Source organism: Triticum aestivum, chromosome 1A (assembly GCF_018294505.1).
Source record: "Triticum aestivum cultivar Chinese Spring chromosome 1A, IWGSC CS RefSeq v2.1, whole genome shotgun sequence".
In the NCBI taxonomy this organism is placed as follows: Eukaryota; Viridiplantae; Streptophyta; class Magnoliopsida; order Poales; family Poaceae; genus Triticum; species Triticum aestivum.
The window spans coordinates 360,629,205-360,641,549 of record NC_057794.1 but is presented as its reverse complement, the minus strand read 5'-3'; positions in this window follow the sequence as shown (position 1 = coordinate 360,641,549).

The window sequence follows — 12,345 nt, the reverse complement described above, 5'->3', positions numbered from 1 at the left end:
TTATGTGATTTGATGTACCGTAGGTAGTTCGGAGTCCCGGATGAGATCGGGGACATGACGAGGAATCTCAAAATGGTCGAGACATAAAGATCTATATATAGGACGACTATATTCGGACATCGGAAAGGTTTCGAGTGATTTGGGTATTTTTTGAAGTACGGGAGAGTTACGGGAATTCGTATTGGGCCTTAATGGGCCATACGGGAAAGGAGAGAAAGGCCTCAAAAGGTGGCCGCACCCCTCCTCATGGTCTGGTCCGAATTGGACTAGGGAGGGGGGGGGGCGCCCCCTTCCTTCCTTCTCCTTTTCCCATCCCTTTTTCCTATTCCATGCGGGAGAAGGAATCCTGCTAGGACTAGGGAGTCCTAGTAGGCCTCCACACTTCTGGTGCGTCCTAGGGGCCGGCTGGCCTCCCCTTGCTCCTTTATATACGGGGACAGGGGGCACCCTAGAACGCACAAGTTGATCACAAGATCTCTCCCAGCTGTGTGCGGTGCCCCCCTCCACCATAATCCACCTCGGTCATACTGTAGTGGTGCTTAGGCGAAGCCCTGCCACGGTAGCTTCATCAACATCGTCACCATGCCGTCGTGCTGACGAAACTCTTCCCCGAGCTCTACTGGATCATGAGTTCGCGGGATGTCACCGAGCTGAACGTGTGCTGAACGCGGAGGTGCCGTACGTTCGGTACTGAGGGATCGGTCGATCGTGAAGATGTACGACTACATCAACCGCGTTTTCATAACGCTTCCGCTTAACGGTCTATGAGGGTACGTGGACAACACTCTCCCCTCTTGTTGCTATGCATCACCATGATCTTGCGTGTGCGTAGGATTTTTTTTGAAATTACTACGTTCCCCAACAGTGGCATCCGAGCCAGGTTTATGCGTAGATGTTATATGCACGAGTAGAACACAAGTGAGTTGTGGGTGATACAAGTCATACTGCTTACCACCATGTCACACTTTGGTTCGGCGGTATTGTTGGATGAAGCGGCCTGGACCGACATTACGCGTACGCTTGCGCGAGACTGGTTCTACCGACGTGCTTTGCACATAGGTGGCTGGCGGGTGTCAGTTTCTCCAACTTTAGTTGAACCTAGTGTGGCTACGCCCGGTCCTTGAGAAGGTTAAAACAACACTAACTTGACGAACAATCATTGTGGTTTTGATCCGTAGGTAAGAACGGTTCTTGCTCAGCCCGTAGCAGCCACGTAAAACTTGCAACAACAAAGTAGAGGACGTCTAACTTTTTTTGCAGGGCATGTTGTGATGTGATATGGTCAAGACATGATGCTATATTTTATTGAATGAGATGATCATGTTTTGTAACCGAGTTATCGGCAACTAGCAGGAGCCATATGGTTGTCGCTTTATTGTATGCAATGCAATCGCCCTGTAATGGCTTTACTTTATCACTAAGCGGTAGAGATAGTCGTAGAAGCAATAATTGGTGAGATGACAACGATGCTACGATGGAGATCAAGGTGTCGCGCCGGTGATGATGGTGATCATGACAGTGCTTCGGAGATGGAGATCACAAGCACAAGATGATGATGGCCATATCATATCACTTATATTGATTGCATGTGATGTTTATCTTTTATGCATCTTATTTTGCTTAGATCGACGGGAGCATTATAAGATGATCTCTCACTAAATTTCAAGGTACAAGTGTTCTCCCTGAGTATGCACTTTTGCGAAAGTTCGTCGTGCCGAGACACCACGTGATGATCGGGTGTGATAAGCTCTACGTTCACATACAACGGGTGCAAGCCAGTTTTGCACATGCAGAATACTCGGGTTAAATTTGACGAGCCTAGCATATGCAGATATGGCCTCGAACACTGTAGACTTAATGGTCGAGCATGAATCATATAGAAGATATGATCAATATAGTGATGTTCACCATTGAAAACTACTCCATCTCATGTGATGATTGGACATGGTTTAGTTGATTTGGATCACGTGATCACTTAGATCATTAGAGGGATGTCTGTCTAAGTGGGAGTTCTTAAGTAATATGATTAATTGAACTTTAATTTATCATGAACTTAGTCCTGATAGTATTTGCATATCTATGTTGTAGATCAATAGCTTGCGATGTAGCTCCCCATTTATTTTTGATATGTTCCTAGAGAAAATAAAGTTGAAAGATGTTAGTAGCAATGATGCGGATTGGATCCATGATCTGAGGATTATCCTCATTGCTGCACAGAAGAATTATGTCCTTGATGCACCGCTAGGTGACAGACCTATTACAGGAGCAGATGCACACGTTATGAACGTTTGACAAAGCTCGGTATGATGACTACTTAATAGTTTAGTGCACCATGCATTACGGCTTAGAACCGTGAGTTCAAAAATGTTTTGAACGCCACGGAACATATAAGATGTTCTAAGAGTTGAAATTGGTATTTCATACTCATGCCCGTATCAAGAGGTATGAGACCTCTGACAGTACTTTGCCTACAAGATGGAGGATAATAGCTGAGCTATGTGAGCATGTGCTCAGAATGTCTAAGTACTACAATCACTTGAATCAAGTGGGAGTTAATCTTCCATATAAGATAGTGATTGACAGAGTTCTCTAGTCACTATCACCAAGTTGCTAGAACTTCGTGATAAACTATAATATGCAAATGATAACGGAAACGATTCCCAAGCTCTTCGTGATGCTGAAATCAATGAAGGTAGAAATCAAGAAAAGCATCAAGTGTTGATGGTTAACAAGACCACTAGTTTGAATAAAAATGGCAAAGGGAAGAAGGGGAACTTCAAGAAGAGCGGCAAACAAGTTGCTGCTCTAGTGAAAAAGCCCAAGTCTGGACCTAAGCCTGAGACTAAGTGCTTTTACTGCAAAGGGACTAGTCACTGGAAGCGGAACTGCCCCAAGTATTTGGCGGATAAGAAGGATGGCAAGGTGAACAAAGGTATATTGGATATACATGTTATTGATGTGTAATTTACTAGTGTTTATAGCAACCCCTCGGTATTTGATACTAGTTCAGTTGCTAAGAGTAGTAACTTGAAACATGAGTTGCAGAATGAACAGAGACTAGTTAAGGGTGAAGTGACGATGTGTGTTGGAAGTGGTTCCAAAATTGATATGATTATCATCGCACACTCCCTATACTTTTGGGATTAGTGTTGAACCTAAATAAATGTTATTTGGTGTTTGCGTTAAGCATGAATATGATTTGATCATGTTTATTGCAATAGGTTATTCATTTAAGTTAGAGAATAATTGTTGTTCTGTTTACATGAATAAAACCTTCTATGGTCATACACCCAATGAAAATGGTTTGTTGGATCTAGATTGTAGTAATACACATATTCATAATATTGAAACCAAAAGATGCAAAGTTAATAATGATAGTGCAACTTATTTGTGGCACTGCCGTTTAGGTCATATTGGTGTAAAGCGCATGAAGAAACGCCATGTTGATGGGATTTTGGAATCACTTGATTATGAATCACTTGATGCTTGGAACCATGCCTCATGGGCAAGATGACTAAGACTCCGTTCTCCGGAACAATGGAGCAAGCAACAAACTTGTTGGAAATAATACATACTGATGTATACGGTCCAATGAGTGTTGAGGCTCGCGGGGGTATCACCTTCACAGATGATTTGAGCGGATATGGGCATATCTACTTGATGAAACTTAAGTCTGAAACATTTGAAAAGTTCAAAGAAATTTCAGAGTGAAGTGGAAAATCATCATAAGAAGGAAATAAAGTTTCTATGATCTAATCACAAAAACGAATATTTGAGTTACGAGTTTGTTCTTCAATTAAAACAATGTGTAATAGTTTCACAAACTCATGCCACCCGGAACACCACAACATAATGGTGTGTCCGAACGTCGTAATCATATTTTACTAGATATGGTGCGATCTATGATGTCTCTTACTGATTTACCGCTATCATTTTGGGGTTATGCATTAGAGACAGCTGCATTCACGTTAAATAGGGCACCATCTAAATCCATTGAGACAACACCATATGAACTTTGGTTTGGCAAGAAACCAAAGTTGTCGTTTCTTAAAGTTTGGGGTTGCGATGCTTATGTGAAAAAGTTTCATCTTGATAAGATGAAACCCAAGTCGGAGAAGTGCGTCTTCATAGGATACCCAAAAGTAACTATTTGGTACACCTTCTATCACAGATCCGAAGGCAAGATATTTGTTGCTAAGAATGCATCCTTTCTAGAGAAGGAGTTTCTCTCGAAAGAAGTGAGTGGGAGGAAAGTAGAACTTGATGAGGTAACTATACCTGCTCCCTTGTTGGAAAGTAGTTCGTCACAGAAACTGGTTCCTGTGACACCTACACCAATTAGTGAGGAAGCCAATGATGATGATCATGAAACTTCATATCAAGTTACTACCGAACCTCATAGGTCAACCAGAGTAAGATCCAGACTAGAGTGGTACGGTGATCCTGTTCTGGAGGTCATGTTGCTAGACCATGATGAACGTACGAACTATGAGGAAGCGATGATGCGCCCAGATTCCATGAAATGGCTTGAGGCCATGAAATCTGAGATAGGATCCATGTATGAGAACAAAGTGTGGACTTTGGTTGACTTGCCCGATGATCAGCAAGCCATAGAAAATAAATGGATCTTCAAGAGGAAGACGGACGCTGATTGTTACTATCTAAAAAGCTAGACTTGTCGAAAAAGGTTTTGACAAAATTCAAGGTGTTGACTACGATGAGATTTTCTCACTCGTAGCGATACTTAAGTCTGTCCGAATCATGTTAGCAAATTGCCACATTTTATGAAATCTAGAAAATGGATGTCAAAACTACATTCCTTAATGGATTTCTTAAAGAAGAGTTGCATATGATGCAACCAGAAGGTTTTTTTTATTCTAAAGGTGCTAACAAAATGTGCAAGATCCAGCGATCCATCTATGGACTGGTGCAAGCATCTCAGAGTTGGAATATACGCTTTGATGAGTTGATCAAAGCATATAGTTTTATACAAACTGGTGGTGAAGCCTGTATTTACAAGAAAGTGAGTGGGAGCACTACAACATTTCTGATAAATATATGTGAATGACATATTGTTGATCGGAAATAATGTAGAATTCTGGAAAGCATAAAGGAGTATTTGAAAGGAATTTTTCAAATAAAGACCTCGGTGAAGCTACTTACATATTGAGCATTAAGATCTATAGAGATAGATCAAGACGCTTGATAAGTATTTTTAATGAGTACATACCTTGACAAGATTTTGAAGTAGTTCGAAATGGAACAGTCAAGAAAGAGTTCTTACCTGTGTTTACAAGGTGTGAAATTGAGTAAGACTCAAATCCCGACCACGGCAGAAGATAGAAAGAGAATGGAAGTCATTCCCTATGCCTCAGCCATAGTTTCTATAAAGTATGCCATGTTGTGTACCAGATCTATTGTATACCCTACACTGATTTTAGCAAGGGAGTACATTAGTGATCTAAGAGTAGATCACTGGACAGTAGTCAAAATTATCCTTAGTGGAATAAGGATATGTTCTCGATTATGGAGGTGGCAAAAGGTTCATCGTAAAGGGTTACGTTGATGCAAATTTTGACACCGATCCAGATGACTCTAAGTCTCAATCTGGATACATTTTGAAAGTGGGAGCAATTAGCTAGAGTAGCTCTGTGCAAAGCATTGTTGACATAGAAATTTGCAAAATACATATGGATCTGAATGTGGCAGACCTGTAGACTGAACTTCTCTCACAAGCAAAACATGATCACACCTTAGTACTCTTTGGGTGTTAATCACATAGCGATGTGAACTAGATTATTGACTCTAGTAAACCCTTTGGGTGTTGGTCACATGATGATGTGAACTATGGGTGTTAATCACATGGTGATGTGAACTATTGGTGTTAAATCACATGGTGATGTGAACTAGATTATCGACTCTAGTGCAAGTGGGAGACTGAAGGAAATATGCCCTAGAGGCATTAATAAAGTTATTATTTATTTCCTTATTTCATGATAAATGTTTATTATTCATGCTAGAATTGTATTAACCGGAAAAATAGTACATGTTTGAATACATCGACAAACAGAGTGTCACTAGTATGCCTCTACTTGACTAGCTCATTGATCAAAGATGGTTATGTTTCCTAGCCATACACATGAGTTGTCATTTGATAAACGGGATCACATCATTAGGATAATGATGTGATTGACTTGACCCATTCCATTAGCTTAACACTTGATCGTTTAGTATGTTGCTATTGCTTTCTTCATGACTTATACATGTTCCTATGACTATGAGATTATGCAACTCCCGTTTACCGGAGGAACACTTGTGTGCTACAAAACGTCACAACATAACTGGGTGATTGTAAAGGTGCTCTACAGGTGTCTCCAAAGGTACTAGTTGAGTTGGAGTATTTCAAGATTAGGATTTGTCACTCCTTTTGCCGGAGACGTATCTCTGGGCCCACTCGGTAATGCACATCACTATAAGCCTTGCAAGCATTGTGACTAATGAGTTAGTTGCGGGATGATGCATTACGGAACAAGTAAAGAGACTTGCCGGTAACGAGATTGAACTAGGTATTGAGATACCGATGATCTAATCTCGGGCAAGTAACTGATAACCCACAAGTATAAGGGATCGCAACAGTTTTTGAGGGTAGAGTATTCAACACAAATTTATTGATTCGACACAAGGGGAACCAAAGAATATTCTCAAGTATTAGCAGCTGAGTTGTCAATTCAACCACACCTGGAAACTTAATATCTGCAGCAAAGTATTTAGTAGCAAAGTAATATGATAGTAGTGGTAAGGTAGCAAAAGGTAACAGTAACAAAAGTAGTGTTTTTGGTATTTTGTAGCGATGATAGCAATAGCAACTGAAAAGTAAATAAGCGAAGAACAATATATGGAAAGCTCGTAGGCAATGGATCAGTGATGGAGAATTATGCCGGATGCGGTTCATCATGTAACAGTCATAACCTAGGGTGACACAGAACTAGCTCCAATTCATCAATATAATGTAGGCATGTATTCCAAATATAGTCATACGTGCTTATGGAAAAGAAATTGCATCACATCTTTTGTCCTACCCTCCCGTGGCAGCGGGGTCCTAGCGGAAACTAAGGGATATTAAGACCTCCTTTTAATAGAGTACCGGACCAAAGCATTAACACATAGTGAATACATGAACTCCTCAAACTACGGCCATCACTAGTAAGTATCCCAATTATTGTCACTTCGGGGTCAATGGATCATAACACATAGTAGGTGACTATAGACTTGCAAGATAGGATCAAGAACTCTCATATATTGATGAAAACATAATAGGTTCAGATCTGAAATCATGGCACTCGGGCCCTAGTGACAAGCATTAAACATATCAAAGTCATAGAAACATCAATCTTAGAACATAGTGGACACTAGGGATCAAACCCTAACAAAACTAACTCGATTACATGATAAATCTCATCCAACCCATCACCGTCCAGCAAGCCTACGATGGAATTACTCACGCACAACGGTGAGCATCATGAAATTGGTGATGGAGGATGGTTGATGATGACGATGGCGACGGATTCCCCTCTCCGAAGCCCCGAACGGACTCCAGATCAGCCCTCCCGAGAGGTTTTAGGGCTTGGCGGCGGCTCCGTATCGTAAATCGTGATGAATCCTTCTCTCTTATTTTTTTCTCCCTGAAAGCAAATATATAGAGTTGGAGTCGAGGTCGGAGGAGCTCCAGGGGGCCCATGAGGTAGGGGGGCGCGCCCTAGGGGGGCAGGCACGCCCCCACCCTCGTGGCTAGGGTGTGGGCCCCCTGTTCTTCATCTTTTGCAAGGTTTTTATTATTTCCGAAAAGATGTTCCGTGAAGTTTCAGGTCATTCCGAGAACTTCTGTTTCTGCACATAAGTAACACCATGGTAATTCTGCTGAAAACAGCGTCAGTCCGGGTTAGTTCCATTCAAATCATGCAAGTTAGAGTCCAAAACAAGGGCAAAAGTGTTTGGAAAAGTAGATACGACGGAGATGTATCAACTCCCCCAAGCTTAAAACTTTGCTTGTCCTCAAGAAATTCAGTTGATAAACTAAAAGTGATAAAGAAAAACTTTTACAAACTCTATTTGCTCTTGTTGTTGTAAATATGTAAAGCCAGCATTCAAGTTTTCAGCAAAGATTATAAACTAACCATATTCACAATAACGCATAGGTCTCGTGTTTACACATATCAATGGCATAATCAGCTAGCAAGCAATAATAATAAATCTCGGATGACAACACTTTCTCAAAACAATCATAATATGATATAACAAGATGGTATCTCGCTAGCCCTTTCTGAGACTGCAAAATAAATGTAGAGCACCTTTAAAGATCAAGGACTGACTAGACATTGTAATTCATGGTAAAAGAGATCCAGTCAAGTCATACTCAATGTAAACTAACAGTAATGAATGCAAATGATAGCGGTGCTCTCCAACTGGTGCTTTTTAATAAGAGGATGATGACTCAACATGAAAGTAAATAGATAGGCCCTTCGCAGAGGGAAGCAGGGATTTGTAGAGGTGCCAGAGCTCGGTTTTCAAATAGAGGTGAATAATATTTTGAGCCGTATACTTTCATTGTCAACATAACAACCAAGGGATGGCGATATCTTCCATGCTACACACATTATAGGCGGTTCCCAAACAGAATGGTAAAGTTCATACTCCCCTCCACCAACAAGCATCAATCCATGGCTTGCTCGAAACAATGAGTGCCTCCAACTAAGAAGAGTCCCAGGGGGAGTTTTGTTTGCAACTATTTTGATTTAGTTTGCATAAAGCATGGGACTGGGCATCCCGGTGACCAGCCACTTTCTCGTGAGTGAGGTGCGGAGTCCACTCCTCTTGAGAATAACCCGCCTAAAATGGAAGATATGGACAACCCTAGTTGTTACATGAGCTATTCGAGCATACAAAACATGATATATATTTGAAGGTTTAGAGTTTGGCACATACAAATTTACTTGGAACGGCAGGTAGATACCGTATATAGGTAGGTATGGTGGATTCATATGGAACAACTTTGGGGTTTATGGAGTTGGATGCACAAGCAGTATTCTCGCTTAGTACAGGTGAAGGCTAGCAAAAGACTGGGAAGCGACCAACTAGAGAGAGACAACATTCATGAGCATACATTAAAATTAATCAACACCGAATGCAAGCATGAATAGGATATAATCCACCATGAACATAAATATCGTGAAGGCTATGTTGATTTTGTTTCAACTACATGCGTGAACATGCGCCAAGTCAAGTCACTTAAATCATTCAGAGGAGGATACCACCCTATCATACCACATCACAACCATTTTAATAGCATGTTGGCACGCAAGGTAAACCATTATAAGCTCCTAGCTAATCAAGCATGGCACAAGAAACTATGATCTCTAGTTGTCATTGCAGACATGTTTATTCATAATAGGCTGAATCAGGAACGTTGAACTAATCATATTTACAAAAACAAGAGAGGTCGAGTTCATACCAGCTTTTCTCATCTCAGTCAGTCCATCATATATCGTCATAATTGCCTTTCACTTGCACGACCGAACGATGTGGGTAATAATAATAATAGTGCACGTGCATTGGACTAAGCAGGAATCTGCAAGCATTCAATAAACAGGAGAATACAAGGCAATATGGGCTCTTTTGTCAGATCAACAATAATGCATATAAGAGCTACTTTAACAATTTAATTATGGTCTTCTCCTATCGTCCCCCAAAGAAAAGAAAAGAAATAAAACTATTTACACGGGAAAGCTCCCAACAAGCAAAAGAAGAACAGGAAATCGTTTTGGGTTTTCTTTTTACTTACTACTACAAGCATGGAAAGTAAACTAATTAAAAGCTACAACTAATTTTTTTTGTTTTTCTTAAGGTTTTATTAAACACACAAGAAGAAAGCATAAAAAGGAAAATAAACTAGCATGGATGATACAATGAAAAAGTATGGGCACCGACATCTAGCAATGAGTGTGTGAACATGAATGTAATGTCGGTGGGAAATACGTACTCCCCCAAGCTTAGGCTTTTGGCCTAAGTTGGTCTATGGCCACGGCTGGCCTGGCGGATATCCATAATAATAGTTGGGGTCGTATTGAGATGCAGCGGCAATCGCCTCCTGAGCTGCAGCATGGCGACGAGCGGCCTCCGCCCTCCTCTCGTACTCATCTACCTCCTCTCTGGTAATAACATATCTTCCTTTTGCCCGATAATCAAAGAAGGCAGGAGCAGGGAGAGTAATACGGACAACACGACGTCTGTCAAAGATTAAGCGATACTGGAGAGGTGATTCATTCCTCTCGACAAACTGGTGGTGAAACATAGCATCATAATCCAAATAAGCAGGGGGCAACTCAATATCATCTTCACATATGGCTATACCAAGAAAATTAGCTATGCGGTTGCATAAATTCCACCAAATAAATATCCATTAAATCTATTAAGATGCAACCTACGTGCAACAATGGCTCCCAAATTATAATATTTATCTCCTAACACAGCACTCCTAAGAATACTGAGGTCAGGCCCACACATGTGACATGCCTCATCTTTACCATTAATGCATCTACCTAGAAGAGCGTGCTACCTCTTTTAGCACTGCGTTGGTTTCCCCGAAGAGGAAGGGATGATGCAGCAAAGTAGCATAAGTATTTCCCTCAGTTTTTGAGAACCAAGGTATCAATCCAGTAGGAGGCTATGCGCGAGTCCCTCGCACATGCACAAAACAAATAAATCCTCGCAACCAACGCAAATAGGGGTTGTCAATCCCTATAGGGCCACTTACGAGAGTGAGATCTGATAGATATGATAAGATAATATTTTTGGTATTTTTATGATAAATATGCAAAGTAAAGTAAAGGCAAAGTAAATAGCAAAGTAAATAACTAAGTAGTAGGAGATTGATATGATAAAGATAGACCCGGGGGCCATAGGTTTCACTAGTGGCTTCTCTCGAGCGCATAAGTATTCTACGGTGGGTGAAGAAATTACTGTTAAGCAATTGACAGAATTGAGCATAGTTATGAGAATATCTAGGTATGATCATGTATATAGGCATCACGTTCGATACAAGTAGACCGACTCCTGACTGCATCTACTACTATTACTCCACTCATCGACTGCTATCCAGCATGCATCTAGAGTATTAAGTAAAAGCAGAGTAACGCCTTAAGCAAGATGACATGATGTAGAGGGATAGACTCATGCAATATGAAGAAAACCCCATCTTGTTATCCTCGATGGCAACAGTACAATACATGCCTTGCTGACCTTACTGTCACCGGGAAAGGACACCGCAAGATTGAACCCAAAGCTAAGCACTTCTCCCATTGCAAGAAAGATCAATCTAGTAGGCCAAACCAAACTGATAATTCGAAGAGACTTGCAAAGTAACCAATCATACATAAAAGAATTCAGAGAAGATTCAAATATTATTCATAGATAGACTTGATCATAAACCCACAATTCATCGGTCTCAACAAACACACCGCAAAAGAAGGTTACATCGAATAGATCTCCACAAGAGAGGGGAGAACATTGTATTGAGATCCAAAAAGAGAGAAGAAGCCATCTAGCTACTAACTATGGACCCGTAGGTCTGAAGTAAACTACTCACACTTCATCGGAGAGGCTATGGTGTTGATGTAGAAGCCCTCCGTGATCGATGCCCCCTTCGGCAGAGCTCCGGAACAGGCCCTGAGGGAGTCCTGGATTAGGGGGTCTCCGGACAGCCGGACTATTGGACTATGAAGATACTAAATTGAAGACTTCGTCTCGTGTCCGGATGGGACTCTACTTGGCGTGGAAGGCAAGCTAGGCAATACGGATATGTATATCTCCTCCTTTGTAACCGACCTTGTGTAACCCTAGCCCCCTCCGGTGTCTATATAAACCGGAGGGTTTTAGTCCGTAGGACAACATACAATCATACCATAGGCTAGCTTCTAGGGTTTAGCCTCTCCGATCTCGTGGTAGATCAACTCTTGTAATACTCATATCATCAAGAATAAATCAAGCAGGACGTAGGGTTTTACCTCCATCAAGAGGGCCCGAACCTGGGTAAAACATCGTGTCCCCTGCCTCCTGTTACCATCCGCCTTAGACGCACAGTTCGGGACCCCCTACCCGAGATCCGCCGGTTTTGACACCGACATTGGTGCTTTCATTGAGAGTTCCTCTGTGTCGTCGCCGTTAGGCTTGATGGCTCCTACTATCATCGATAGCGATGCAGTCCAGGGTGAGACTTTTCTCCCCGGACAGATCTTTGTGTTCGGCGGCTTTGCACTGCGGGCCAATTCGCTTGGCCATCGGAGCAGATTG